Source organism: Symsagittifera roscoffensis, chromosome 9 (assembly GCF_963678635.1).
Source record: "Symsagittifera roscoffensis chromosome 9, txSymRosc1.1, whole genome shotgun sequence".
Lineage (NCBI taxonomy): Eukaryota > Metazoa > Xenacoelomorpha > Acoela > Convolutidae > Symsagittifera > Symsagittifera roscoffensis.
This window is the reverse complement of record NC_087070.1, coordinates 42885075-42912183: the sequence shown is the minus strand read 5'-3', so window position 1 is coordinate 42912183 and position 27109 is coordinate 42885075.

Sequence of the window (27109 nt, the reverse complement as noted above, 5' to 3'; positions counted from 1 at the left end):
ATTTAATCTTTACGGAGATGACTTCGTAGTGGACAGGATAGATCTGAAGAAGATAGTGGAAGAAGTAGTGGATCTAGAAGAAATAAATGTGTCACAGGACATAGACATAGTCGACGATCACGACGAGGAGTGGGTCGATGACCGGTCCAAGCCCGAGGTAGAGTTCGACGACGAGCAACAGCAATCCTTTGAACAAAACTTGACGAAACTGCGTGGCTTGGAATGACAGAATGAAATTTCGCCAGACCCAATGGAGACCAGTGTTACGATTCAAGCTGTAGATCGTGAAGGCATGAAATACATAAAAACCGAAAAGGATGATCCATCCTGGGCTTCCAGGAAGGGCAATTACTCATTCCTGCTTCCAACCTCGAGTCGATGGATATTTGTGTCCGGAAAGTGGGGGTAGGACTTACCCACACTGAAAAATTGATAATAAAAAAATTAAGAATAGCAAGAGAAACAGGAGACTTAGAAGCAGAAACAGGCGAAAAACCTAAGAAACCTGACATAGGCAGGGTAGTTGAGTCATATTTTAACTTACCAAATGAATATTCAAGTAACATAATACTAACAGACAGTGATTTCATACTCACAAATAGAACATGTGCGATAGCAATCACAGCAGACATGAGTTTAAAGACAGCGTTAGCAGCGGATTTTAAGAGAGAATATAAAAACATCGAAATCCTTTGGAAGCAAAGACCAGGAATAGGAGGCGTAGCAGCTTTGCCTCCGGCGGCGTCACAGATACCGGGAAAGTACTTATGCTTCTTGGTGACGAGGGCGACGGAGAAGCGGCACGTGGACCCGGAAAACCTAGTCTTGTCCATGACGAGATTGAGAAATTTTCTTGTGGAAAGGAAAATGAAGGAACTCTCGCTTCCAGTGTACGATCCGAGCCGGGAACGACTGCATCCACGGGAGCGGTATGCACTGATACACGTAATCTTCTCTGATACTAATATACAAGTATACTTACATAAGAATTATTATTTAAGTATAGGCTGAGTTTAGGTTGCATGCAGGAAGGCGTCATACTAATCGTGTGTTGTGTGGGATATTTGTGTTATGTTATGTTATGTGTTTTGTTACTAAGATCCTGGGTCAGAAGGGATTAGTGACCTTGAATAACCGAATGACGATCTTAGGATTAGATCCATAAATTGGACTGTCCATTCTTAGGTCGAATTCCAAAATTTTAGCAACAAACTGATTTTAATACTTTTTAGGATCAAAATCTTTTTATCCAAATGATTTAAATAAATTTTAATATAAAATTAGAGTAAAATAGACAAATGTGATATTCGTGACCTCTTTTCTAGATTCTGATTGATCGTTTAATTATTCACTTGATATCATATCATCAAACTGATAATAGAATCGAATCTGAAGATACATGGACAACTTCAACTGGAGCGAATTGATGGACCTGGCATAGGCGTACGTAGGACTGTTGATAGATGCGATCTATCGTCGGCTGATGAAATGAGACTTTGCTCCGGAGGACCCAGAGGTAGTCATGTTGCTGCCCGCCTTAATAAACATCTTGGGGCATGATAACTGTGGGGACCGCCCCACGAAAGTCTTATTGATGGCAGCATATGGAGAAAGAGGAGGACTAGACCGCCCCAACATGAGGGTAATGAGGTGGAGAAACGGGACTCTCTCAGGAACGAGCCTGACTTGGCGAACGAGCCTGGATTGGGAATTTCCCAGACATACCAACCAGGCGAGATGCCTCTGCCAACGAAGCCTAGGCCTGGTCTGAGAAGAATGCATCAGGAGATGAACAGCGAGGCTGCCTCGTCTAAATCACAACTGAGAGTAGCTGTGCCACCAAGGAGGGCGAGAGTAGAGGAAGAGGTTCAGACGAACGAAACCATGCAAGACCTTAACGGAACGGTAGAAGAACTGGAGAAGACCAGAAGGGAGCTGGACGAAATGACCAAAACCATGCTCAGTACGAAAGAAGACAGAGACATGGGGAAGAGACTGTTTGAAGATTATAACAAGAAACAGGGTGAAGAAATAGAGCGCTTGAGGCGAGAGTACAAAGAGCAATCGGAGCGACTGGCGTTGACGACAGCCGTAAAAAAAGTAATACCTTCAAGGAATATTCCTCGTGGGCAGTCCCCGAGGGAACTTTTGACGGACCCGAGTGATACCCTAGGGGACCCAGTCGTGGAACAAACCGTGAGAAAATTGATAGAAACAGCTGGACGATTGGTCGCTAATAGGAATGCGCCAGGTTCTGGGGTGACTGCACCCTATGGAACAATCGATGATACGGGCAGATTACAACTCTCCCAAAAGACGATGACGAAAACGGGAGTTAGTGATACAACGTTACCGACAAAGAGCTCTAAGGTCCCAGAAAGAAAGATACGAGAAATGCCGATGAAGAAAGTGTTCCGAGTTATTGATGTGCAGAAAAACAACCAACTGAAATATAGCTTCACAGGAGTTCCGGACATGGATACGCGAGCCTGCTTCAATCGATCCATTTGGAGCCCAGCCGTAAACCTGCAGCAACCGCCACATGGGACATCACATCTTAGCTTGGGACATCGTGATAGCTTTGAGTACTCCAGAATTTGAGTACCTCCTGGATTACTACGGTAATGGCCTTTGGAGGTGCAGAGATAGCCCAGCTATTTTGGATGGTGGAGCTGATGAACCCAGGAAGGATCCCTAAAACAATGATTCTAATAGGGACGAACAATGTATCAAGAGGCTCGGATGAGGAAGAGGCACAATGGGAGTCGATGATGGTGTGCATATTTACTACTCTCTAGCATAAAGTCAAGCGGGCGCACCGTACCCTTGAGCACGAAAACGTTGACGGCGACAGGGAGAAGACATAATGAAGAAGTCATCAGGTGGAACAATATAATGGGGAATCTGGCGAGTCGGAATGCTGGACGGATGATTCTTATGGACATTGAACACGAGCTGAGAACCATGGATCAGGCCAGACTAACCACCGATGGGATCAATTTTGATAGCATTGAAGGACAAGCCTGATTGAACTGAGTCTTCCAGGAGCAACTGGATGAAATGGAAGTCGAGTTCTTTGACGCGGGAGTGCTGAAGAAGAAAGAAACCACGAATGAGCCGGCAATTTCAACCTTTGTGCCCCTCAACTTAGAAACACGTTTGGGAACGGTTCCTGCCGTGAACTACAGGCCGCAAAGCTCTAGCGAGCCAGGGCAAAGGACAGATGTACAAGATCGATTGGGTGAAGCGCCAATGAGAAGAACCGTCTATCCAAGACGAAGATTAGGACCTGTCATTCCGACCGTGGAGACGACTAGCACCTCGAGATCAGAGACAAGATCAGAGACAACGGTTACCAGCCGAGAGGAGCGACGTCCAGACAGGAGCTCTTTGATGTGGCTGAGGCCCATACCTTCTCCCTGGCACGTGTAAAAACAGGACCCGATGAATATGAATCTTAAAACAGTGAGATTTGCAGCAGATGCCATGAGGATGTTGAATGGAGCGATATTATCTGTCAACGGACTGTACTCAATAACAAACGTGGACTGGTTGATAGCAGCTGGCATAAACTTCAGCTCTACGACCGCCTTGAGATTTGCCGACTTAGAGGGACTGCCCTCAAACAAAACAGTGAGTTCAGTAATTGCAAGACCATTGCAAGATGTGAAACTGAATCACGATGAGAGAAATTGAGAAGAAAGACCCGAAATATTTCTGACGACGAGGGCACCAATAGGAAACATGAAAAAATGTTCAGACAGATAAAAGCAACCCCAGGTCATGTAAAAAAAGAGCGTACCCGAAATAAGTGAATCAAGAAGGTGATGTTCAGAGATACAGTTGATTGAAGGCGATCAAGAAAGATGACACCATCTTTGCTGCGTATGACAAAGCAGAAATGAGGAAGGCAAAGATTGTGAGAGTCGCGAACTCAGACTTCGTGTATACCTCCAAATCTCTGTTTTGGCCTGATGTTATAATGTTGGCAGCGGTCGACTTGGACATAATGCAGTCTGTGTCCATGGCAATCGGGATACAACTACCGACAGAAATGAACCCAATCACAATCGTATTTGCTGGCATGAACGAGCATCTACAAAGTAGGGGTTTCCTTAGCAGACTCAGAGACCCTAAGACAGCCGAAGACGCTGTATGGCCAGCTATAAAGGATATCGTTGAATCAATGGGTGAAATAATTGACACCCTGAAAGAAGGTGCCTTCACCAAAATAACACCGAAAGCCGTGTTTGCACTGTCTCCGGTATATGCACAGCTCCCGGATGGACTGAATTTTGTATATGCGATCGTTTCTGCCCCAAATCGCGGAATAGAGATGGAGAATATGAGGCCACTAAGGGCTGAGTTACCTACGGTGTGGTCTGAAATCTCGAATTCGATGCGAGGGTTTAAGGACCATTCACTACACATGTTAGTGTTAGACGAGATACTGGGGATGGAACTGTCCGACGATGGAACTTCAACCGACATCTCAAACTGAAACCAGGAATGAACGATGACGATAGACTGATCGTAGCGATTTCAATGGCTCCGAGGAATAGAAATAAAGGAGGAAGGAGAGAGAAGGAAGACTTCCAAGGAGACCAACGCTCACTTGGAAGCGATGGTTTTGAGAGTAAAACCAGAGGCTAATAAGTGGCTGCACTTGACTCCTCGGATAGCAGCATTGGGCGCGGATGCTTTCGAGCGAGGCCCAGTGATGATCAGCAAAATCCATGCCTACTTAGTGACAGGGTAAACCTAGCCGAAAATGCTGAAGAGAAATCAGCCGAGTTCGTGAACAGAGTGTGCCAAGTGATCCTGGAAGCTTTCTGGACACAGAATAAAAAGGGAGAAGAAGGCTTTGACCGGACTGACAGCATGCTGGAAGGGCTAGGAGCCGGATGGACCGCGTCCTTCTTTGCGAAAATTTACCCCTCGCTTTCTCGATATCCGATAAAAAAAAACAATTCCTCCAAGCAGTCGTAGAAGTATCGATCGTTGAATTACTAGCCCTGTTCGTGACGTTTGGAGCAGAGAACTTTGTGAAAGGACAAGCGATACTAATCACCGAAGGAGTGCAGAATTTGCGATTAGACGGGCTTCTAACGTTGATCGCGATAACGCAAGGAAACTTGGGAGGATTGATGAATTTGACATGCTATCCGGAGCAGATGAGAGAGAACGTGAGGAAGTTCGACGTGAAGCGATCTATGAATTCCTGGAACAAGATAAGAGAATTGCGACATACTCTTATCCAGTACCTCCTGCAGCAGAATCGCTTGGGAACAGGAGAGGATGAAACGATTCAGAGGTAGGAAGACGTACGACGTCATGTTGGGGGCTTGCCCCTGCTAACTGATCTGAGCTAAGCTATGAGGACCGATCCCTTAGCATTGATCAGAGGAGCCACGGAGTTCGTGACGGTCAAATATGGACCTGCAGTCACGTTCGCGTTCCTTGATGTTGAGGTGGAAGCATACAGGAGGTCGGTGCTGCACATGAACCTCATATCAGCAGTGGACGGGAGTGCGCTGAATTGGTGTAAGCAGCATGTACTGCGAGAGCTCATGAGCGAAGACCTTTTGTTTGCAAAGATATCGGAGCCAGAGATGACGGTCAATATTTTGACGATCAATTCCGTGATTTTATGGGACAAGTGGACAGAGGACACATCGAGTTGTTCGCAAAGCTTTGGAACTTAAGGCCGCATGATAAAACGAATGGCGAGATCACGAGAATTCCTCATCTAATGGAGCGTACCATAAGGTGATAGAAGAGACTAAAGGCTGGGGGTGATTACAAGAAACTGCCAGAGGAAATCCCTGAATTCGCTCTGATAAAAAGGATGCTGCTCGGAGCAGTCTCTGCAGTGCAAACCCCTAGGATGGGAGCTTTTGAGACTAACGAAAAGGAGAATTGCGAAATTCTCTGAAACGATGCACCCGTGTTTTTTGGGCAGAAATACCACAATGCTGCAGTATACGCAGTTTGCTTACACGGATAAAGCAACTAGGAGACGAATGAACAATGCAGCGACTCAGAAGCCTGGGAGGTTTGACGAGTAATAGGCGAAACTGGATTTAGCGCCTATGATTATGAGAGGCAAGGCTGACTTTCGGAAGTCTCCCTAATCTTAACGAGTGTAAAACCAGAGTTAACGTTGGGAGGAACACTACAGACTAGAACCATGCTAGAACCTTTCGGCCATGAAGAAGTCAAAGTAGTTCATGGAGAGGAGGAAAATCAGTCAGTTGGCAGGCTAAGTGTACTGAAATTTCCTGATGGGGCAAGGGGTGAAGAGCAAGGGCCCTCAAGCTAAGGAAAGAATCCGAGACAAGACGATGGGCAGGGAGGAAGCCGTCGATCGGAAGAACCTCTGCAACAGGATCCCGATTAACCCCATAAAGAAGACAATAAGGCTTCGACAGGAGGGACGTCCAGCCTGGACTTCAATTTCCTCAGCGATTTTGAAAACGGCATGAACACGTTGGAAGTGACGACTGAGCGTGCAGACGAGGGAGCATCCGCGCTGGAACCCCTGTCGGCCTTCATGGGAACGAACCGGAACTTGTCGGAGAGCAGCTCTCCGAGCAATTCTAAAAATACCGAACAGAAACTCTTGATGGAACCTCCAAGGAGAAGAAGAATAGAAGGCACTGCCAGAGTATCTTTCTCGGGAACGTTGCCCGGCGAAGAGTGGGAGGTGCATCATAGATACCATAAAAATAGGACAGGATGCAGAATGGACAGAATGGCCTTCATGGAAGAGGTCTGGACAGTTGTTCAGAGCTAAGGAAACCAGTCTATTTTGAAACTAGGTCTCAACCGACCACTAATGCGGTAAGTCCTTGACGAACTCGACGAGTGTGAAAAGAGATTGAGCGAGTTGTTGATTGACTCGGTCACTGACAAAAGTGAGGCAAACTCTCCTATCAAGATGACGCCGAAAGAAGACAAAGGAGAAGTGGTATATCTATCAAGAACCCGGAAGGGAACGATGCGATCAAAAATTGTGATTGACAAAATTAATGAAATGAAGGTTAAACTGGGCAGCAAGGTGACATTGAGGGAAACGGTAAAGACAAAGGTGGATTCCGAAATCTCGATGAAAATTCTCAACTCAGCTAAAAGAAAACGCGTCGAAGAAGCTATGGACTTGGGACAGGGTGATGATCGATTGCCTGGCACAGACAGGGTGTTGACTGACGTAGCGATGGTGCCACCCATTCTCATGGCGAGAATAAAATCAGCCAGTTACAAAACCAAGAAGAGTGACCGCTCTCTGACTGGAGCGACGTTAGAAATAGAGATACTCAGCCAATGTGGAGAGAGTACCCTTAAAGACTTCAAACCGTCTCCCATGAATCACGAAAAGAGAAGCATCGTAGGACAGCTAGTCCCAGTGGAATGTAACCTACTGACAGTGTCGGAAACTGTATCGATTGATGAACCCGCAGTTGGATACATGGAGATGTTGGAGTACAGAAATTCGGCCAGGGGACACTTAATGGCTCTGGAAGACGAAAGTGCCATGGAAGGTTATTTGGAGACGATGATGCAAGACACCACCCTGAAGCAGAAGGCATACGAGACTCTGGTATCGTCTGAAATGCACGCGGAAGTGATCGAGCAGTTGATGAGACTTCCAAGGGGAGAGCGATAGTGTTACGATACTTCGAAGAAGAAATGAGAACCACGCCGAAAATACACGCTCTGATAGCAATACCCTATGTGAGAACAGGTTCGCTTGGTGCATGATTGGACTGACTCGCGGTGAATATGATTCGGAAGAAAGGTAAAGATCGAAGGGAGAAAAGGTGTTCCTAATGACGAGTGTGAGAGATCTGATGACTCAAGAAGGCGCAGCAGTAGCGTGCGCGAAGCGGAGAGACGCTCTCTGTTTCATTCGGTTTATGATAGAACAGATTTCACTTGTGTCAAAATGCTAAGAGAAGGCGATGAACGAGCAAAAGCATTGCTCTTGCTAGCACTTTTGGACATATATCAGAGCAAACCAATGCGAGTAAATATGAAAGAATCTGTGGAACTAGAATCGATGAAGAAAACAGACGAAAAAAGGAGGCTCTCAAACGAGGAGCTGAGGCTCACTAAGAAATCCATGGGAGCACTGCCGAAGTCCAGTGAAAACTGTGGACCGATCAGGAAGAAATCATACAGTTACGTAACCGGAATCGTAGGGATGGCGTACAATCCTTTCCTAAATGAAGACATACGCGATTGCTTCTTTGATCACGAGCAAGCAGTGTTGCTAAGATTCTGGACGTCAAGAAGCGCTGCTAATCAGCAGACCAAGCTGGGACTAGTTTTGGAGGAAAAGGTTACTGCACCTTCAGTGCCAAAATCGGACAACCGAATGGAATTTGGATTGGGATTCTCGGACGAATTACTGAGAACGAGCTTAATGGTGGTATGGGAACTCATGAAACCATCATGGTGTCCTAGTCCCAACGCTGATTCAATATTACGTGCGACACAAGATGTGCAGAGGGAACTGAACTCAGACTGTAACTTGCGTGACCTGAACATCATCTATAATTTGATGACGACAGCCTCTAAGTGCAACGGAGAAGACAAAGTAGAGTTGTCTGGCTGGGGACCAGAGGACTGGGTCAAACCTGGTACTTGTCTGGCAGAGGTCTGTGGACTGGAAGGTCACATCTGTGGAGGTCTGGATTGCGTAAAGACCCTGGAGAAACAACACAAGCAATCGAAGATATTGTTTGGGAACATTGTGATGCAGGCGAAAACAGAAACGGAACTGATTGCAGAGTGCCAAGGAGGAACCGAGGTGAATCTAGTGACTGCACTAGGATTCTACAGCATGTTTGATTCTTTAGAGTCACTATTGAATCTATAACAAAAGCATGAGATGGTTACGACCATCAGTGTAGAAGTGTTTCCGGGAGTGTTGCAAACCGACCAGAAGTATATTGGAAAGTGGAGAGAAGCGATCGAGGCGGAAATCAATATCCGGCAAAGTGAAACTTATCGTAGACCGACGGGAGCGAGATATTTAGTGGGATCAACTCTAGCTCCAATGTGCAAGAGCAGATGACCAGTGCATTTCGTAGCGGTGGATGTGAAAAGTACGAGAACGATCGTGGATCAAGCCTTCTCAGTACCAGAATGCGTAAGACTAGCGATAATGTCAGAAAAATCTTACGAGTTACTGTGCAAAATGTTCTCAGTAGTTCCGAGAGAACCAAAGAGGAGTTAGTATCGATACTGGGAAAGAAGTTCATGGGATATGCCAGTGGGAACTTCAGCGACTTCGAAAGACAAAAGCAGAAAGGATCAACAGTCACTGATTACAATGCAGTAGATGAGAATGATGAAGTCCACCGAGTGATGATGGAAGTGGAACTACTACTGGAAGCTTCGGGAAAACGTAATTGGAGGAGCATTATGTCAACACATGATGAGTTCCCCTGCCATTGCTTGCTACAAACATGGTGATACCCGGGCGTAGTAATCTGGTGTTGATCTGGGACTGTGGAGAGCTGCTCTCCATGGGTTTACCTGATTCATCACAGCCCATAACGATAGTGACAGTAAGAGTTATGATGGCAATACGATGGCTGAAAGCTCATGTAAAGGAGAACAATAGACAGGAGGCGCCGACGAAAGAACAGTTACAGGAATTGGATTGTCTAAAAGACTTGAATCTTTTTGAGACAATGTGAAAAATCTTGAACATTCCGACGGAAGTGAAAAAGGTATGGGCCAAAGACGACTGATGCAATAGTTTAGAGCCAACATGACTGCATGGTTGTAGAAGTATGCCAAGAAACATAGGTCGAAGCACAGCAGAGTGTACAGTGCGTATCAGCTGGTCATTGGAGCAGGAGCTTTTAAGCAAGCTTTTGTAACTCATCGGATTACAGTAACCACCCCAGTGAAAAGAACTTCTAGGACGAGTGAATGTGACGCAAGGGAAAAAGAAGAGATGCTGAAGGAAGACTTGGAGAGAAACGTGACGTTGTGCCTCCATAACAGCTTCTGCCGAAACAGAGAACTTAACGTTGATCCTCTACCTTGCTGCAAACAAAGAGTAGATAACAGAAGTGTTGGAGGACTACTTCCAACAGCATCAGAATAGCATATGACGTGTTGTAAGACACAGAGACTGAAACTGCGGAGTCAGTGGCGCAGGAGGAGGAGATGGAACATTGACAAATAGCCGAAAGACAAGAACCAAAAAGAAAGAAAATTAGAAGAAATTAGAATCTTTAGAACTTCTAAACGACGAATAAAGAAGGAAACAAAGAAGCGACGAAAGAGAAGATGTTCAAACTCAGAAATGTTTTGTATGTGACAAAAAACTCAAAAAACTAAGTTTGCAGTTGGAACTGAAAAGAAAACTTTTAGTTGAGTTTTGAAGATTAAAGATTTTGTTGCATTTATAAATTTGCATTATGGTTTTAGTTAGTGGCTTTAGAGACACTTAATACATATTTAGAGAGGCTTGAGTGAAGAATATATTAAAATATTCCAGCCTACATGATTGTTTTTAATCAACTAGGACGACTGATTACTTTGTGGTTACATGAAAGGCTTTGGTAATCTCTTGAAGAAGGAGATTATTTCATTGTTCCTTCTAGCCACCGAGTTTCTTAATTTTAATATTCAGGGACAGTAACAACTAAATTTCTGAAGGGAAGAAGCATAGTAGGATAATTTTACTTTGTGGGTTGGCAGGACTGTCCTGCGTCCCTACACTTTTTAAACCTAGGAGAAAAAGTTTCAAATCGGGACATAGACGTTGGAAGTCTGAAAAATGTTTTATCTTAAGTCATATCCTCGAAAGTGCAGATTAGTGAAAAAATTTGGAAGGCTATAGTAGTGTGGTATGACGCCATTTGTATTCTGCAGTGAGTTGATATGAGGTGAGTAAAAGTCATTTTATGCATTTTGTAAATTCTGTTTGATGGCACTATACCATTTCGATGAAGACTACGAGACTCAATGAGGACAATGACCGGGCTCTCCGGGGAGTATGTGACATTCGATCAGAATGTACGAAAAAACGGTTTCGCAATCGAATTTTTGTCGATCAGAAAAAGAACATCTAACCATGAAGATTGATGGTTTTAATGGATTAGCAGCGTTATTTGAACAATTAGACAAATCGGGAAGAGTTAGTTTTAACTGACATGCAATTTTTCAATACTTCGACTTGGATGTGAACGACACGTAGCTGTTTTATATTTCGCACACACTGAAACGGCGAAACAGAACAACAATAGTTGCAGTGGAAACAACTACGAGAAAACGACAACAGATTGAAATTGTAATTGGAGATTGTCAGGAACCATTCCGATTTGTAACGATTGTGCTGCTACGATCGTTACAATGTAGAAACCTGAGAAAAAGGAAGGGTGCTGGGACGGCGTGTCCAGCCTTCCGGAAAGAATTAAGGACGTTATTTGCCCGGAATCCAGAATCCGGAGGGGTCTCGGGCCCAAGACTCAAACTGTTGAATATAAACTTTTAGCTTCCTGGTCATGTCCTGAGTTGAATTTAATTAACATCCAGATTCATTTTCAGAGAATGAGAAGCTAGGAGTGAGGGAAAGGGTTGATCTATCTTCGATGGAGATGATGATTTTCATCTACTGAGCAAAAAAAAGTAATATAATAAATAGTAGTAGCCCTGGTTTTAGGAGTGTCCTCGTGGTCTGGGGATACTGAGACCCCGCCTAGAGCCCACTATTTTTTTTCATATAATTGAGTTAATTTGAGCGTTCTGCTCGAGGCCGGAAAGCAGTAACGCTTTGACGACCCACTGTTAGAAAGACCACCAAAAGAACTGGCTTTGGCAGAGACGGTGAAAAGAGTGTAGAGCTGTGCTTAGACGCTAGCCAGTCGTTTTAGAACGTAGCTTTAGTTTCCGTCGATATCTACTTCCGGCCGAAGGTTACATCGGAGCCCTTATTGTTTGCGTGAATGAGTGATCACCTGCACGCGGCGGGACTGCTTGAGCCTGTGGGAAGCGGGGAGCCTACAACAAAGAAGAACTGGCAAGGCAGATTACGATGTCGAATATGTCAGGACCCAGCACCTCGAAGACAAGGATCACGAACTGAAGAGGGTGTTCAGGGGTTGGTTCTTGAGTTGTGAGTGGTACAAAGGAAAAGTGGCTTGAGTGTCAACTCAGATGAAATCTGAGGGCACGGAAAAAAAATTAATAACAAAATTATTGTTACTTGTATATTATGACTACTATATAAATCAAAATGCCTCAAGACAATTTTTTGAATGGGTAAAGCAAAAAAAATTTAATCATTTAATTACAAAGCAAAAACTCAAGGTGCAGGTGTATGCAGAGTTTGATTGCTGTTTAGCGATAATGTGACAATGTTGCATGGTTGTGAATTTTGGAGTGTAGATAAAGTTAAATCTGCTGCAAAATTCTGATAATGACCACTGGCACTGTATCATGAGACACACTCAACATTCTGGGTGCTCACTGACAGACAACGACACGCAATGAGGACATCAATCTTGAGTCTGGGGAGTATGTGCCAGTCGGTCATATTTGGAAGTTTGACCTTGAGAAATTGTTTGGTCTTGATTTTGGTGGGAAATTCAATTTTCCAAAAATTCGAATTGAGCGTGTCATGTTCATGTTTCTCGCGACAACTGAAAATATCAGAAAAATAAGATCAGAAAACTCGAACTACAATCGCGGGAAAGTAGTCCATAATAGCAGCGGCAAAATGCTATTAGTAATTTCCGATACATCATTCGAACGAGAGTAGAGCTGTCTTATTCGTGGCAGGAGACAGAAAAAAAATCGCGAGTGAGAGGAGAGTGAAATTCAAGCTGACCAGAGTGAACTTTCGGTGGAAAGGTGAACAACCGAAGTCTCTCAATGGTCCAGAACCAAAACTTATTTCTTGAGCAAAACCAATTCATTAAAAACTTCTCGAGTTAAATTTAAGTTACCCATCAATTCTAGAGTTGCATCATATTTTAGTTACTCAATTCTAGAGGTCGTGTTGGTATGTGAGTAGGAAATTCAATTTTCTTGAGTGCAGTGTGTTATATTTTGTTTTGTTGAGTTGAGGAGAGTTTTCATGTTGATCCATCTGAAATGGATCAAAGGTCCACTGTCTAAGAAAATGTGACATTCGACCAGAATGTACGAAAATGCAGTTTCGCATTAAAAATTTTTATTGAGCAGAAAAAATGCAGCTAACCTGGAAGATTGATGGTTTTAACAGACTAGTGACGTTATTTGAACGAATAGACAAATCGGGACGGGTTGGTGTTGACTGACATGTTGATTTTAAAAAATTCGAATTGTGACGTCACATTTCTGAGAAATGTTAAAAAGGTCATTTTGGGACAGAAAACGGAAGAAAAACAGAACAACAATAGTTGCAGTGAAAACAACTACGAGAAAATAACGACAGAGTGAAGTTATAACCGGAAATTGTCAGAAACCGCTCCGAGCTGTAACGATTGTGCTGCTACAATCGTTACCGAGCAATTCAATTGAACGAGGAAGGGTATTGGGACGACATGTTCAGCCTTCCTAAAAGAATTAAGGACGTTATTTGCCCGGAATCCAGAATCCGGAGGGGTCTCGGGCCCAGAACTCAAACTGTTTTATTTAAACTTTCAGCTTCCTGGTCATGTCATGAGTTGAAATTAGTTAAGATCCAGATTCATTTTCAGAGAATGAGAAGCTAGGTGTGAGGGAAAGGGTTGATCCGTCTTCCATGGAGATGATGATTTTTGTCTACTGAGCAAAAAAAATAGTAATATAATAAATAGTAGTAGCCCTGTTTTTAGGAGTGACCTTGTGGTCTGGGGATACTGAGACTCAGCCATGAGCCCACTATTTTCGCATATAATTAGGTTAATTTGAGCGTTCTGGTCGAAGTCGGAAAGCAGAAACGTTTTGTCGACCCGATGTTAGAAAGAGCACCAAGAGAACTGGCTTTGACAGAGACGGTGAAAAGTATGTAGAGCTGTGTTTAGACGCTAGCCAGATGTTTGAGAACCTTTCTTTATTTTCCGTCGATATGTACTTACGGGCGAATGTTACAAAAAAAACTATACAAAAGGTTCGGACCCTGTTTTTAACGGTGTTCGCGTGTCTTAGTCACTTCCAGACCTAATTATGGGGGCGTTCTTGTTTCCTGAGTGAGTGATGACTGTTACAACAGGTTGCGAACGCTGCCTATGTTCTCGGCACTATTTTAGGTTAAACTACCTTCGAAGAAAATTTTTGTTTATAGAGCCAAATAAAAAAGGCGCAGCTTTAAATAAGTATATGATAGACGCATAGCCGCATATCAGGACAATCTGTTTGGGTTACTTTAAGCTCCGGTTTTTTCTGTGCAGGTGTTAGTTTTCTCCATCTGGTTGGCTTCAATCCCAACCATCTGACTCTCTTTTCTTCTATTCACATTATACTTTCCTCTTCCATATCCAAAAAATTCAAACGATTTTGACTGGATATTGTAAAGAACGGACTCCTTTCTGTTGTAACCTCGGTTACCATGATACTTTCGACCTTCTGCTTAATTTAAATTATGTAACATTCTTAGCCTCTGACTCAATTTCAGTTTAATGAATGCCAAATATCTTACGATTCTATGAAGCAGCTCCAGGCTCAGAGGACTGCCTTCTTACTCATCGAGATCTACAACAATGTCTTCTGATCAAAGGAACCGCCCTCCAAGAAGTAACAGAAAGGGAAGCTGTTGTTTACAAAAAGGTGGGCCCAAATTCGAAATGCTGTAGAATTGCTAACATGATTTCAAGCATCCACCAGAGAACAAGTAATTGATAAAGATGTGAAGCGATTATCAAGGCTTATGCGAAGGATATAAAGACCCAGAACATAGCAGAAGTAATAGTACAGCAGTTATTGAGTGTTTAGTCTAAAAGAACCAAAATCATCTGGATCCATTCTTGATTTGTTTTGCATCAGCAGAAACTTAGAAATCTTTTAAAAATCTTTTCACACTTGCGACAGCAAGTATATTGCAAACGGGTACTAGATTTTTGCCTTTCAACAATTTCTTTCACAGTATTCGTCGTCTCGCAGTTGAACCCAGGGTACTACTATGACATGGTCCCTTGAAAATAATCAGGTCCCTTGAGAATAAGTACACATATAGCTCAAATCCTTTAATAATTGTGATTTCGTCATTCAGAAAGATGTCTTAGGATATTTTCAAACACATTTTATGTTTTGTTACTTCTTTAAAATCACCCCCCCCCCCCTCGCCATTTAAGGAGGAAAATTCAACGAAAAACGCCAAAATTGAGTTCTGATGACAAATAGTCTAACCCAATTATGCTTGTGAAACTGTAAAATAAACAGAAGTGAGCAAATTTCTTGATATAAACGTTGAATTAATTACAATTTTCAATCTGACAAACTCCGTCAGAACATACTGTGCAAGATTTTTTAAATGAATATTTTATACACAAATTGGTTTTCAAAATTACAACATGCGAAATGAAACATGCGGGACCTGTTTATCATAGTTGCTTTTTCGAGGGACTCTATCATAGTAGTACCGAACCCACCAGTAGATCATTCACAGCTGATCAGCCCTGATGATCACTGATGTTGTGAACATGTTGATTTCAAATATCCCTCCAATCGAAATCTACTTAAATCATGTTCCTTGATTTGCTATTTATGATTTTGCATTTTGTCCCCATTTTTCCATTTAACGGGGTTTGTCGGCTTATCTTTTATTGCGTAAGTTGCCTATAGTTTGCAGGGTAAAATCCATTTCCCTGATAATAGATTGTCATTCCTAAATTGGTTTCCGTTCAATATTTTTACTGTTTTTTATGCTTCTATGACATCAAATATTACGAATTAACGAGCGCCTTTAATTTTGTCAGCTTAGTTACCGGTTTGAATTTTATCTACGCTAGTTTTTCAGTGGAACTGCTCTTGACGTAATTTTAAAAAATGAAATTAGAAGGAGGCAAATTCTGATATGAATTTTTTGAGAGATCAATTTTTTTCGATTTTTTTTTCAATTCGCCTCTGTCCACTTCAAAATAAAAGAAATATATATTTGCACTCAATCTGCCAAAAATCAGCATTTTTAACAATTAAAACTAGCTATTTGAAAGGAATTTTGATGTTCGGACAGAGCAATTATTTTTCAGATTCATTTTGAAATAAAAGCTGTCCATTACAATCTCTTCGAGGAGATTGGAACGGTTTTGTTAGAGTAAACAAATCAAGTTTTGATCCAGCTAATTTTGTGTCATTTTGTTTACACAAGCAAAGCTTATGTGATAGTATGAGCTCTCTTTTTTCCAGCCTTTGTCGCAAATATTGTTGCCTCGCAAATATTGTTGCGACAAAACGTGTTCATTTTGAAAGTGTTCATTTTGATCTATAACCAGCTCTTAAGTACAGCCAATGTTAAGGATATTAACACAGACTATTATATTAAAAAGTAGCATTTAGCTTCGAGGTATCATGGATCTGTAGCGTAGAGGTGGAGAAAGAAACCTGCAACAAAATTAGAGGGTTTGAACCTGGGCAGGGTCGGATGTTTTTAATGAACTTCTTCGTATACTAGTTAAAGTGCGTCCGCTCTATAAATTGAGGCATGTTAGTTGGTAAATTTATTTTTTTCTTGAAATTGACTGGTACTGCTAATGCGTCATAATTGGCTTGCGTCACTTAACAGTTATGAAGAATCAAAATTGGCCTGCGTCACTTGAAGTTTTGAAGACTCAAACTTTTACTGATTCAGTTTTTCTCAGTAGCGTTGTTGGTCGTGTTTTTCTTGTGTATGCGAAGTGCAACTTCGTCTCTGTGTTAAAGCTTATCAAATGGACAAAACGGTCAGAAGGTTTTAGGTCATATCCTCGAAAGTTCAAATTAGTGAAAAAATTTGGAAGGCTATAGTAGTGTGGTATGATGCCATTTGTATTCTGCATTGAGTTGATATGAGGTGAGTAAAAGTCATTTTGTGCATTTTGTAAATTCTATTCGATGGCACTGTACCATTTTGATGAAGACTACAAGGATGAATGAGGATATTGACCGGGCTCTCCGGGGAGTATGTGACTTTCGACCAGAATGTACGAAAAAACGGTTTCGCAATCGAAACTTTGTCGATCAGAAAAAGAGCATCTAACCAGGAAGATTGATGGTTTTAATGGATTAGCAGTGTTATTTGAACGATTAGACAAATCGGGAAGGGTCAGTTTTAACTGACATGCAATTTTTTAAAATTTCGATTTGAACGTGAACGACACGTAACCTTTTTATATCTCGCGCACACTGAAACGGCGAAACAGAACAACAATAGTTGCAGTGGAAACAACTACGAGAAAACGACAACAGATTGAAATTGGGATTGGAGATGTCAAGAACCATTCCGATTTGTAACGATTGTGCTGCTACAATTGTTACAACGTAGAACCCGAGAAAAAGGAAGGGTGCTGGAATGGCGTGTGCAGCCTTCCGGAAAGAAATAGGAGTGCTACTTCCCCGAATTCCAGAATCAGGAGGGGTCTCGGGCTCAAGACTCAAACTGTTGTATATAAACTTTTAGCTTCCTGGTCATGTCCTGAGTTGATTTTAATTAACATCCAGATTTATTTTCAGAGAATGAGAAGCAAGGAGTGAGGGAAAGGGTTGATCCATTTTTGATGGAGATGATGATTTTTATCTACTGAGCAAAAAAATATGAATTTAATTAATAGTGGTATCCCTGTTTTTAGGAGTGACCTCGTGGTCTGGGGATACTGAGACCCAATCAAGAGCGCACTTTTTTGCATTTAATTAAATTATTTTGAGCTTTCTGGTCGAAGCCTGAAAGCAGTAACGTTTTGTCGACCCAATGTTAGAAAGACCACCAAAAGAACTGGCTTTGGCAGAGACGATGAAAATAGTGTAGAGCTGTGCTTAGACGCTGGCCAGTCGTTTTAGAACGTAGCTTTATTTTCCGTCGATATGTACTTCCGGGCGAATGTTACATCGGAGCCCTTTATTGTTTGCGGGAATGAGTGATCACCTGCACGCGGCGGGACTGCTTGAGCCTCTGGGAAGCGGGGAGCCTACAACAAAGAAGAACATGCAAGGCAGATTACGATGTCGAATGTGTCAGGACCCAGTACCTCAAAGACAAGGAGCACGAACTGAAGAGGGTGTTCAGGGGTTGGTTCTTGAGTCGTGAGTGGTACAAAAAAAAGGGCTTGAGTGTCAACTCAGATGAAATCTGAGGGCACGGAAAAAAATTTTAATAAAAAATTATTGTTACTTGTATATTATGACAACTATATAAATCAAACTGCTTCAAGACAAATTTTTTGAATGGGTAAAGCAAAAGAAGTTTTAATCATTAACTTACAAAGCGAAAACTTACAAGGTGCAGATGTATGCAGATTTTGATTGCTTTTTAGCGATAATGTGACAATGTTGCATGGTTGCGAATTTTGGGGTGTAGATAAAGTTAAATCTGCTGCAAAATTCTGATAATGACCACTGGCACTGTATCATGAGACACACTCAACATTCTGGGGGCTCACTGACAGACGACGACACGCGATGACGACATCGATCTTGAGTCTGGGGAGTATGTGCCAGTCGGACATATTTGGAAGTTTGACCTTGAGAAATTGTTTGCTCTTGATTTTGGTGTGAAGTTCAATTTTTCAAAAATTCGAATTGACCGTGTCATGCTCATGTTTCTCGCGACAACTGAAAATATCAGAAAAATAAGATCAGAAGACTCGAACTACAATCGCGGGAAAGTAGTCAAAAATAGCAGCGGGAAATTGCTAATCGCAATTTCCGATACATAATTCGAACGAGAGTAGAGCTGTCTTATTCGTGGCAGGAGACAGAAAAAAAATGGCGAGTGAGAGGAGAGTGAAATTCAAGCTGACCAGAGTGAACTTTCGGTGGAAAGGTGAACAGCCGAAGTCTCTCAATGGTCCAGAACCAAAACTTATTTCTTGAGCAAAACCAATTCATTAAAAATTTCTCGAGTTAAATTTAAGTTACCCATCAATTCTAGAGTTGCATCATATTTTAGTTACTCAATTCTAGAGGTCGTGTTGGTATGTGAGTAGGAAATTCAATTTTCTTGAGTGCAGTGTGTTTTATTTTGTTTTGTTGAGTTGAGGAGAGTTTTCATGTTGATCCATCTGAAATGGATCAAAGGTCCACTGTCTAAGAAAATGTGACATTCGACCAGAATGTACGAAAATGCAGTTTCGCATTCGAATTTTTATGGAGCAGAAAAAGTGCAGCTAACCTGGAAGATTGATGGTTTTAACAGATTAGTGACGTTATTTGAACGATTGGAAAAATCGGGAAGGGTTAATTTTAACTCACATGCAATTTTTTAAAATTTCAATTTGGACGTGAACGAAACCTAACCTTTTTATATTAATAATAATAATAATAATATGAATTTTGCGTACGCAAGGGGTTTCCCCCAAAGTTTCAGTTAAGTTAGTTAGACATATTTCTGCAGTTGTTTCGGGTACAGTCGCATAGAATTTTCCAGCTACAGGGGTTGGATTCATCGAATCTTTTCTCGAAATGCTCCCACATCCATTGCAGCAACCGTCCTTTGAGTCCTATCGTGTTGGTAAAGTCCACTTTTTGAGGAACAAAATTAGCCAGCCTCTTTGCATGAAACCAGAAATTTTTTCAAAAACAAATTTTGCAGGGCGTGTACATTCAAATAAACGAGATCTTGTATTAGCTAGGTCATTTTTTGGCGGAAAACGGTCAGAAAAATTGAAGTCGTAGTGATTATTGAGGATTTTAGATAGTAGAAGTAAATTATTGAGCTGAATGTACATGGGTAAAGGCAGTATTCCTAAACGCTGAAGCGGCGTTTTATAATTAGGATCTGTTGCAATCCATTTGCATGCATTGCGTTGAAAACCTTCTAAGAGTTTCATTTCTTCGACGTTCAATTGATAGCATGCTGAGCCATATAGCAAAACTGGAATTACCATGGATTTGAACAGATTAAGTTTGGTCTTGGTATTAAGAGGCAGTGGGTTTTGCTTCAGCATGCATAGAGTGCTGAGGGCTTTTCCTCTTCTAAGTTTAATATGCGATGTCCAGCCTAGATCCGATTTTACAATTATTCCTAGGTCTTTTTCCTCTGAGACTTTCTTATTTTAAAATGAGTCGAAGTAAAATTCGCTACTTGTGGCACGTTTAACCGGTAGGTGAGTGCATTTTGCCGCATTGAACGCAATCTGGTTTTGTTGAGTCCACGTAAAGATGTTATTTAGGTCTTACTGAAAATCTGCGTTAAGTGTACCAATTTGTAAGAACTTTGCGTCGTCTGCGTATAGAAAGCTGGTGGAATGTTTACATACACTTGGTAGGTCGTTAATCATGACAAGAAAAAACAATGGCACGAGGATTGATCCTTGAGGAACACCGCTTGTGACATAGAATGATTGGGACAGACAGTCTTTGATTTTGACACATTGTGTTCTATTTGTCAGGTAGTTATAAATTAGTTTGAAAGTTTTGCCTCTGATTCCCAGCGAGTAGAGCTTATCAATCAGAATACCGTGATCTACTTTGTCAAAAGCTTTCTCGAAATCGGTATATATTACGTCTACTTCTTCATTTTTGCTTATAGCTGAATATATGGTATCAAGATAGAGCAGCATTTGGATGATCCCTGACCTTTTCGCGCGAAATCCGAATTGGGAGTTGTGCAACATAGGTTCTAGATGTTTATATAGATCGATGAAAAGAACTTTTTCGAAGATTTTGCTGGCAATATTAAGTAGTGATATTGGTCTGTTGTTACTTATCAAGGCCTTGCTTCCTTTCTTTTTGAATATTGGGCTGACAATAGAGTGTTTCCATTGATCAGGGAAACAACAGGTCTGGAGTGCTTTATATATGATATGGTAGGGAGAGAGAGGGCGTTAAAGATTCACTACAACGCTTAAATAAAACAGGAGGTAGTAGATCGGGACCTCTCGACTTACTTAGATCTAGATCATTACACAGTTTGGCAATCAGATTCCTGTCTGGTTCTATATTAAGAATTAATTGTTTAACTGAGTGCTCTTGTTTTTCAAGACAAGATGGTTGAGAAGAGATTATAAATGCTGAATTAAAAAACTTGGCGAATAGATTAGCTTGTTCTGGCAAGGTTTTCATAACTGAGTTATCAAGTTTCATGACGGAAGGTAGTTCTGAGTTACGGAACTTTCTATAAATTTTTAACAGGGCTTTAGTATCACGCGAGTTAGACAGATTTTGTTCGTATTCACTTCTGTTATTCTCTGCGGCGGTTTGTACCTTTTCATTCATTGCAATCCACGAGGCACATTGTGAACTTTTTTGTTTGCGTAATGTTGACAGACGTTTCATTGAATTTGACGTCTCAGGAGTTATCCAGGGAGGAAGATTTTGTCTATGTTGAGTTCTACGCGGGATGAATTTTGGCAGAAAGCTATGAATCCATTCGTACCAAAGTTCGACTATTTTTGTAACATTTGACCAGCTGTAAGGTGAGAAGGTGTTGATTGAAAACGCCTCGTTTAAACGGTTGAAGTCAGCTTTGCAATAGCTATAGAAACTGGTTTTACTAAATATGGAGTTTTTCTCAAGTTCCTTTATGCGGATTATTGAGTTAATAAGTTTGTGATCAGATTTTGGTGCAGTAAATGCGTCGAGTGGTAGGGTGTCGATTATTTCAACTTGGTTGCTAACAAGGACTAAGTCAAGTATATTAGCGTTCGTTCGTTATTTTGAAATGAACAGTTTGAGTTAAGCTTAGTTTATCTATTTTGTCAAGTATACATTGATGGAGCGGTTCTGAGGTTTGAAAGGACCAGTCAATTGAAGAAAGATTAAAGTCTCCGTTTTTTACACAATGATTTGCATTGCAGTTCGACAAGAAGTCCATTAGCTGACAAATGCGGAAGGGCTCCAGATTATATTTGCTCTTAGGAGGGGGGAAATAGCATGTGGCAATTAGTAATGTGCCTTCGGAAGATTCCCAGATTATAGCGGTGCAATAACCTTGAAATTGGTCAGGAAGAGAAATTTCATAGCATTTTAGTGTAGACTTTGTTGCAATAAGGACCCCACCGTGGGCTGTTTTTTCATTTTGTTTGGTGTTTCTGTCAGAACGAAAGATATTGAAGCCCGGGAGGAATATTTCGGAGTCGCTGATGTTAATTGTGAGCCATGTTTCGCTTAAACAGATGATGTCAAGTTGTTAGAGAAGACAAAAATTGATAGAGATGTGCGCCTACTTGAGTTCACTAAGCTTCGGGTATTGAAAGTAAGAATCGAATAATCGGTAAATTGGTCAGTTTCGTAACTCAAAGAAAGTCAACATTCACTCAAATCTACTACTGCTCCATCTAGGAAGAGTTCTAAATTACGAACTTTTAATCGGCTAGGATCTGTGTTTTCTTCGATCAGACTTCTTTTTTTCAAGATTTTGCGTTCTTGTTCTTGCTCGGTCTTATTCAACGATTTGCTGATGTACACTTTAAATTTTTCGTCTGCGGTATCATCGTATTGCTTCAGTCTCAAGGCACTCGCAAGTACTTTGTATGCAGTCATTTTATCGCGAAACTTGACAAAAAATGTTCTTGGTCTTATCGAATCAGGTCTGAATTTCCCATACGTGTTGCTGATGTTATTGCTTCTTTTTGTATTTCGAGATGTTCCATTATTGAAATCATGGCTTTTTCTTCGTGTTGTTTTATGTCTAGCTGTCTGGGCTTCTTTTCAGAGCTGACAGATTTGAACTCCGGTATACCGGAGATCCTCACCTCAAAGAGTGGTAGGGTACAACAGAACAAAAATAGTTGCTGTGAAAAAAACTGCGAGAAAATATCGACATGTTGAAGTTTTAACTGGAAATTGTCAGAAACCGCTCCAAGTTGCAACGATTGTGCCGCTACAATCGTTATCGAGCAATTCAATTGAACAAGGAAGGGTATTGGGACGACATGTTCAGCCTTCCTGAAAGAATTAAGGACGTTATTTGCCCGGAATCCAGAATCCGGAGGGGTCTCGGGCCCAGAACTCAAACTGTTTTATATAAACTTTCAGCTTCCTGGTCATGTCATGAGTTGAAATTAGTTAAGATCCAGATTCATTTTCAGAGAATGAGAAGCTAGGTGTGAGGGAAAGGGTTGATCCGTCTTCGATGGAGATGATGATTTTTGTCTACTGAGCAAAAAAAATAGTAATATAATAAATAGTAGTAGCCCTGTTTTTAGGAGTGACCTCGTGGTCTGGGGATACTGAGACTCAGCCATGAGCCCACTATTTTCGCATATAATTAAGTTATTTTGAGCGTTCTGGTCGAAGTCGGAAAGCAGTAACGTTTTGTCGACCCGAGGTTAGAAAGAGCACCAAAAGAACTGGCTTCGGCAGAGACGGTGAAAAGTATTTAGAGCTGTGTTTAGACGCTAGCCAGATGTTTTAGAACCTTGCTTTATTTTCCGTCGATATGTACTTACGGGCGAATGTTAGAAAAAAAACTATACAAAAGGTTCGGACCCTGTTTTTAACGGCGTTCGCGTGTTTTAGGTTTTTCGAGACCTAAGTATGGTGGCGTTCTTATTTTCTAGAGTGGGCTATTTTGGCAGTGGCCTTTAAGCTGTAACAAAAAAAACACTTTAATTGCACATCGAAATTAATTTCAATACACAAGTGTATGTCAAATGTTTTCTGTTTTTATTCCTATCAGTTCATAAAAATATTATAACATCATTAGATACACATAGTTACAATAACAATAAGCAAAACAAACTCGATTACAATTATCGATGATTACTTTTCACCTGAGAGCTTCAAGATGGTTGATAAATAAATGTTATTATATAAACTTGAAGCTGTTCCATGAAACTTTACCATGAGTTGCCACAGAGGGGTCTTCTTTAAATAATAATAAATAATAGTTTTTGAATTTTATATTTGCTTTTCTGTATGTTACTATGTCTTTAAAGTTGACTTTATCATCTGTTAGTTTGTTCCAGATTATGACGGACTTTTTAAAGAAGGAATTTTCTATGTATTGCCCATTGTATCTGTCGCCGAAATATATTTTTTTGTTTCTTGTATTAATATCTATTTGGTGGTTATCATACTCAATGTTATAATAGGCTGGCAATAATTGATGTTGTATTTTCCAAAAGTGACATAATATTTTATAGTCCAGAAACATTGTTACTGGTAAAATATTGTGTTTTAGCTTCAAGTCTGAAGATGAGTCGTATTTTGCACGATCGCAGCAAGTTTTTACTGCCCAGCTTAACTGTTTTTCCAGAGATATCATTAGGTTAGCGGATATTCCACTTAAAAGAATTGCTGGGTAATGCAAATGACTAATTACCAGTGCATGCATTATCAAGAGTCTTGTTTTCACTGGCAATGGCTTTTTGATTGATTGAAGTGTTTTTATTCCGCATGCCATTTTCCTGAGAATATTTTTGATTTCATCTTGGAATGTGAGAAACTGATCTAAAACTACTCCTAGGTATTTAACATTGGTTTTTTCCTCAATTATTTAATCATCTAGAGTTATAGTATACTTTTCATCCTTTTTCCTTGAATGTTTTTTGCTGAAAACGATGAGTTCTGTTTTTTTTTGCATTCAATTGAAGTGAGTGTTCTAAAAAATATTTTGACAATAGACTGCAATTGGCTTCGAGTGCTTTATTAGCTTTCTGTGGATCGTTATTTTCACAGAATAGTAATGTATCATCCGCATATTGATTTATTTTACATGTTTTGTCATTTTGTTTGTTGAGATCGTTAATGTAGAGATTGAATATTAGAGGGCCAAGGACAGTGCCCTGTGGGACACCCTGCTCAAGTGTAATCCAATCGGATTCGGTGTTGTTTACAATTGTTTTCTGACTTCGGTTGGTGATAAAGGAATTGATCATTTCTATAGCTTCTTCGGAAAAATTTAACCCTTTTAGTTTTTGTTTAAGATAAGTATGATCAATAGAATCAAATGCTTTAGAGAGATCCAGTAAGGAACAAGCTACAGTTTTGTTGTTGTCTATTGCTTTTCTGAATGCTTCAGTGCAATAAAGAATAGCGTCGATTGTTGAATATGATGTTCTGAACCCAAATTGGGTATTACTTAGTAATTTTTGGGATATCAGATATTCGTTGATTTGTTTATATAACAATTTTTCAAAAACTTTTGAAAGAGCCCCAGTTATAGAGATAGGCCTATAATTTTCTGGTAGTTCTGGATCTTCTTTTTTGTATATTGGTGTGACAATTGCTTTTTTGAGCTTGCAAGGATATGTCTTGTTTTTCAAAAACTCATTGTACAGAAATGTCAGATGTGTGTATATTTCATTGCAGCCATCCTTCAGTGCCCAGGCTGGAATTTTGGATGGAACTGGTGCCTTTTGACAATTTAAATTATGTATTTCTTTTTTACATTCAGCTGATGTGATGAATCGGAATGAAAATTTTTTATTATTTCGAATTTTGCATGTAGAAGTCGGTGGACTTTGCCTGATTTTTGAATTTTTCTCAAAAAAGCATCCAATAGTTGAGAACTTGTAATTTAGCAGGTTCGCCATCTGTAAATTATTGGTTATGAAATTGCCGAAGGAGTTTCTAAGTAATGGAATGAGGTTAGAAGATTTTTTTTAGTTTCTTGTATCGTTTATTATACTCCATTTTTCGCGTTCGCTTTTTTTCGAGTTAAACAGTTGGGAAATGAATTTATCATCTTCGTAGTTTACCTTTGGTTTATCGTTGCGAATGAAAATAGTCTTCTGTGGGGCACATTCTTTAATGGTGTCAGCAATGTTAGATGTGAAGATGTCGAGCATTATTATAGCTGATAGTTTTTGTTTGAACTTGTAATTGGAATAATTGGATTTGTCATATATTTTACGTTTGATTGGTCTTACATTGTTGTTCAGCTTAAATTCTGTTATGAATGCTGTTGCTTGGTGGTCGGTCTTAATTGGTGGTGTGAATACTATTGAATTATTTGTTAGATCTTTTATGCCTAGGTCGGTGATAATATAGTCAATTAGTGCTTTTGAGTGAGTAGGTGTTAATTTGTTAGTGACGTCCAGATTATATGGTATTAGGATTGTATCTAAAGACTGTTTGTCGTCTTCGTTGAGATAGTTGAGATTGTAATCTCCTAGTAAAATTAGGTTTGAATTAATTGACTGTGCATGGTCAATTGATTTGGCTAGATCTTCTAAGAAGTCTGTTTTGTTGTTTCTATTAAGATTGTAGGCTAGGTTTAATAGAGTGGTTCTATCATTTTTGTTGAGTCCGGCTTTAAATTCTATCCAGATGCTATCATACTTTTTGTGCATGTTGTTTAAGTCATGTCTTACTTTTGGGTTTAACTTTTTAGGAACCAGTAACATGACCCCTCCATCCTTCAATTTTTTACTTGATTCATAAGTTCTATCACATCGGAACAACTTATGTTTGTCATTGTCTATGGCCCATAGTTTATCGTCATTTGTATCATTGAACCATGTCTCGGAAACTCCGAAAATTGTATCATCATTAAAAGTTTTGATAAGTTGTTTGAGATCTGAACGCTTTCTAGCTAAACTTCTACAATTAAGATGTTATACTTTTAAGTTGTTTTTGTAGTTTTCCAGTTTTTTCTTTATTTGACTGAATTGCATGAATGGTCCTGGATTTGGGTGGATATCCCCTGATGTTAGGAGAGTCTTATGAAGGGACCTTTCTTGTTTTTTATAAGTCTTGCTTGTGTTTTTTATATAATAACTGTAATAGTAATAGCTTATATTATTAAGTATAGTGCAATAATGTTTGTTCGAGTATATTGTGGCAACCCATGGAAAAAGATACTTTCCTTTTCTTTTATTCAGTACCGCATAAGCTACGAGTTGGTCGCTTTCGCAGAAGCTGATGACAGATATGCTAGTTAAGGCAAAAAGTAACAGCATATCGCTTTGTAGAACAATTATAGCTAAAATTACAAATAACAGTCGTTTATCAAAAAAATAGTCTTAACTAGCATTACTTAATAATGAAAACCTTGCGAGTAGTTATATGACTGCTGGTTACGATTCAGATTATGGTTATAATTACT